The sequence below is a fragment of the Schistocerca gregaria genome, unplaced genomic scaffold (assembly GCF_023897955.1).
Source record: "Schistocerca gregaria isolate iqSchGreg1 unplaced genomic scaffold, iqSchGreg1.2 ptg001142l, whole genome shotgun sequence".
NCBI lineage: Eukaryota > Metazoa > Arthropoda > Insecta > Orthoptera > Acrididae > Schistocerca > Schistocerca gregaria.
The window spans coordinates 22501-27500 of NW_026062474.1; the positions used below are offsets into that span (position 1 = coordinate 22501).

The 5000-nt window shown below is 53.9% G+C and overlaps 1 non-coding gene across 1 annotated transcript in view; it reads right to left on the bottom strand.

The window, feature by feature from the left end:
- The window catches only part of LOC126328849 (small subunit ribosomal RNA), a 1893-nt gene extending 276 nt beyond the window's left edge, over window positions 1-1617 (bottom strand). Inside the window, exon 1 of the ribosomal RNA XR_007561963.1 lies at window positions 1-1617. This exon is cut by the window's left edge and continues 276 nt beyond it. This is a non-coding gene — a ribosomal RNA (small subunit ribosomal RNA).
- Window positions 1618-5000: the final 3383 nt, after the last annotated feature.

Genomic DNA, 5000 nt, shown 5'->3' on the forward strand with positions numbered 1-5000 from the left:
GGTTCAGCGGGTTACCCCGACCTTTCGGCCTAGGAAGACACGCTGATTCCTTCAGTGTAGCGCGCGTGCGGCCCAGAACATCTAAGGGCATCACAGACCTGTTATTGCTCACTCTCGTGCGGCTAGAAGCCGCCTGTCCCTCTAAGAAGAAAAGTAATCGCTGACAGCACGAAGGATGTCACGCGACTAGTTAGCAGGCTAGAGTCTCGTTCGTTATCGGAATTAACCAGACAAATCGCTCCACCAACTAAGAACGGCCATGCACCACCACCCACCGAATCAAGAAAGAGCTATCAATCTGTCAATCCTTCCGGTGTCCGGGCCTGGTGAGGTTTCCCGTGTTGAGTCAAATTAAGCCGCAGGCTCCACTCCTGGTGGTGCCCTTCCGTCAATTCCTTTAAGTTTCAGCTTTGCAACCATACTTCCCCCGGAACCCAAAAGCTTTGGTTTCCCGGAGGCTGCCCGCCGAGTCATCGGAGGAACTGCGGCGGATCGCTGGCTGGCATCGTTTATGGTTAGAACTAGGGCGGTATCTGATCGCCTTCGAACCTCTAACTTTCGTTCTTGATTAATGAAAACATACTTGGCAAATGCTTTCGCTTCTGTTCGTCTTGCGACGATCCAAGAATTTCACCTCTAACGTCGCAATACGAATGCCCCCGCCTGTCCCTATTAATCATTACCTCGGGTTCCGAAAACCAACAAAATAGAACCGAGGTCCTATTCCATTATTCCATGCACACAGTATTCAGGCGGGCTTGCCTGCTTTAAGCACTCTAATTTGTTCAAAGTAAACGTGCCGGCCCACCGAGACACTCAACTAAGAGCACCCTGGTAGGATTTCAACGGGGTCCGCCTCGGGACGCGCAAGCACGCCTTCGGCTCGCCCCACCGGCAGGACGTCCCACGATACATGCCAGTTAAACACCGACGGGCGGTGAACCAACAGCGTGGGACACAAATCCAACTACGAGCTTTTTAACCGCAACAACTTTAATATACGCTATTGGAGCTGGAATTACCGCGGCTGCTGGCACCAGACTTGCCCTCCAATAGATACTCGTTAAAGGATTTAAAGTGTACTCATTCCGATTACGGGGCCTCGGATGAGTCCCGTATCGTTATTTTTCGTCACTACCTCCCCGTGCCGGGAGTGGGTAATTTGCGCGCCTGCTGCCTTCCTTGGATGTGGTAGCCGTTTCTCAGGCTCCCTCTCCGGAATCGAACCCTGATTCCCCGTTACCCGTTACAACCATGGTAGGCGCAGAACCTACCATCGACAGTTGATAAGGCAGACATTTGAAAGATGCGTCGCCGGTACGAGGACCGTGCGATCAGCCCAAAGTTATTCAGAGTCACCAAGGCAAACGGACCAGACGAGCCAATCCGATTGGTTTTGATCTAATAAAAGCGTCCCTTCCATCTCTGGTCGGGACTCTGTTTGCATGTATTAGCTCTAGAATTACCACAGTTATCCAAGTAACGTGGGTACGATCTAAGGAACCATAACTGATTTAATGAGCCATTCGCGGTTTCACCTTAATGCGGCTTGTACTGAGACATGCATGGCTTAATCTTTGAGACAAGCATATGACTACTGGCAGGATCAACCAGGGAGCTGCGTCAACGAGAGCTGAGCAGCCGGCCGCCCGGGAGTGTGTCCCGAGGGCCCGCGCGAACACGCAAGCGTCCGCTCAATTATTCTGCAAACAGGAGGAGGCTGAGCTCCCCTGCACGATACACCTCGAAACCCTCTCAGGTCCCGGCGGCGCGCAGCGCCGTCCTAAGTACTTGGTCGGGTTCGAGAGAGGCGCAATCGCCCGGAGATAGGCGAGTAGACGCTTTCAGTGCGAACACCCGTGCTCCCAACTGAGCTTGCCGCTGCCGACAGAGGCCCGGGAGCGTGCTGTCGTGGCATTGCCGGCGGGAAACAACACGCGCCACCTACGGTGACCGGCAGCTCCAACGCCAGCGCCACAGAAGGGCAAAGCCCCACTTGGGTGCAGAAGCGAACTCTCCCAGCACAGCGCACGCGCCAACACGTCCGCAGAGCTGCGATACAAACCACCTGCGAGAACCGCTGGGGGCGACCGAGCAGCAGACGGCGTCGCGACGCCGAGTGCCGGGCGGCGGCGCATCCTCAACGCACACAGTCCGCAATCGGACCAGCACACTGCAGATGTCCACCGCGCTTCGCACCGGGCTCGGCAGAACCCACTTTGGCCGCCTGGCGCCGCGCGCAGGGTGCGCCGGCGCATAGCTGGGACGCCAGCCGGGCCCGTCGGCCGGCGCTCCTGCCACTGGGCGCCCCCCACCAGCCGGCTGTAGTGCGTGCGCTCACGCAGCGCGCGGCCAGCACGCCGGGCGGCCCCCCCTCACCGGCCGGGGACTGTCCCGCCAAGCCACAGCCTCGTATCGCTTCATACCCACATGGCCAACTCAGGTTCGGGGGCATGGCGGGTACCGCCGAAACAACCGGTTCACAGATGTACCGATCGTCGCTATCACCGATGCACCTGCAGCGCGAACAACCGCTCAACAACTGATTTCCAGTTCATTTGCGGATCTTTGGCAGCAAACGTATACGTCAATCTACATTTGCGAAATCTACGATTCTGGCATGCCTGCATGTTATGTGTCACGACACGCTACATCAGCCCACATACACACTGCGGCATGTACACGAGAGAACACGTGGAAGATGGTCCGCGCACGTGTGCAATGTCCCTTGCGCGGTCGACTGTCAACCGGCCTCTGTAGCATGTCGCAGATGTGGAACGCGGTCCACCGTGCTATCATGTTGTGTGGGGCAATACGATTAAATAGGAAAACCCTCGTCGCTACATCAACAGACGGCTCACGCTGATTCCCGGCAGAGGGAGGAGGGGGGGGGGGGGGCCAACATGCAATACTTTCGTCCGTACCTACTTACCACATGTCTGTACGGCGTACAACAGTGCAATCTCGCTGTAATGGGGAGACGAGACAAGTAGCATCGTGCACAACATATGGCCCTTATGATTCGCCATTGTAGGGCGCAGCCGGTGTACGGTCAAGCATGTGCCACATTATGTCACTCAGTACGTAACGACGGATGATCAGTGTGGGTTACGCGTACATCAGCGGACAGTCCACACAGGCCGTACCACAACGTACACTGACTGCATCGACAACCGAATGCAACTGAACAGCTGCAAGGCTCATTTCACAAACAAACGCCTGACCGACCAGCTTGGAAGGGCAGGAGGGGAGGGCGATATTCGTTCTGTAGCGGTACACCCTTCCAGTGGTTAGCGGGACTGTGTAGAAAGTACGCAACACTCGAAAGACCTTTATGTGAGGGTACGCACCATGGCATCAAGAAATACACATGACACCAGAGGATCCAAGCAGTGAACTATGTTCAGAGGGTTGCTGTTAGGCAAAGCTACATTCCTGTGACGTTACATGTGACAGTTAAGGTGCAGTGTAAGTTAGGTTAAGGTGCAGTGTAAGTTAGGTTAAGGTGCAGTGTAAGTTAGGTTAAGGTGCAGTGTAAGTTAGGTTAAGGTGCAGTGTAAGTTAGGTTAAGGTGCAGTGTAAGTTAGGTTAAGGTGCAGTGTAAGTTAGGTTAAGGTGCAGTGTAAGTTAGGTTAAGGTGCAGTGTAAGTTAGGTTAAGGTGCAGTGTAAGTTAGGTTAAGGTGCAGTGTAAGTTAGGTTAAGGTGCAGTGTAAGTTAGGTTAAGGTGCAGTGTAAGTTAGGTTAAGGTGCAGTGTAAGTTAGGTTAAGGTGCAGTGTAACTTAGGTTAAGGTGCAGTGTAACTTAGGTTAAGGTGCAGTGTAACTTAGGTTAAGGTGCAGTGTAACTTAGGTTAAGGTGCAGTGTAACTTATGTTAAGGTGCAGTGTAACTTAGGTTAAGGTGCAGTGTAACTTAGGTTAAGGTGCAGTGTAACTTAGGTTAAGGTGCAGTGTAAGTTAGGTTAAGGTGCAGTGTAACTCTTAGGTTAAGGTGCAGTGTAAGTTAGGTTAAGGTGCAGTGTAAGTTAGGTTAAGGTGCAGCGTAACTTAGGTTAAGGTGCAGCGTAACTTAGGTTAAGGTGCAGCGTAACTTAGGTTAAGGTGCAGCGTAACTTAGGTTAAGGTGCAGCGTAACTTAGGTTAAGGTGCAGCGTAACTTAGGTTAAGGTGCAGCGTAACTTAGGTTAAGGTGCAGCGTGGGTTAGGTTAGGGGCCAACGTGGGTTAGGTTAGGGGCCAACGTGGGTTAGGTTAGGGCCAACGTGGGTTAGGTTAGGGGCCAACGTGGGTTAGGTTAGGGGCCAACGTGGGTTAGGTTAGGGGCCAACGTGGGTTAGGTTAGGGGCCAACGTGGGTTAGGTTAGGGGCCAACGTGGGTTAGGTTAGGGGCCAACGTGGGTTAGGTTAGGGGCCAACGTGGGTTAGGTTAGGGGCCAACGTGGGTTAGGTTAGGGGCCAACGTGGGTTAGGTTAGGGGCCAACGTGGGTTAGGTTAGGGGCCAACGTGGGTTAGGTTAGGGGCCAACGTGGGTTAGGTTAGGGGCCAACGTGGGTTAGGTTAGGGCCAACGTGGGTTAGGTTAAGGGCCAACGTGGGTTAGGTTAAGGGCCAACGTGGGTTAGGTTAAGGGCCAACGTGGGTTAGGTTAAGGGCCAACGTGGGTTAGGTTAAGGGCCAACGTGGGTTAGGTTAAGGGCCAACGTGGGTTAGGTTAAGGGCCAACGTGGGTTAGGTTAAGGGCCAACGTGGGTTAGGTTAAGGGCCAACGTGGGTTAGGTTAAGGGCCAACGTGGGTTAGGTTAAGGGCCAACGTGGGTTAGGTTAAGGGCCAACGTGGGTTAGGTTAAGGGCCAACGTGGGTTAGGTTAAGGGCCAACGTGGGTTAGGTTAAGGGCCAACGTGGGTTAGGTTAAGGGCCAACGTGGGTTAGGTTGCCAGAGATGTGTCAAATCAGGATGTACGTTTGGCTGGTGTCAGGTGGTGGGTTGGTTCGATGCCTTT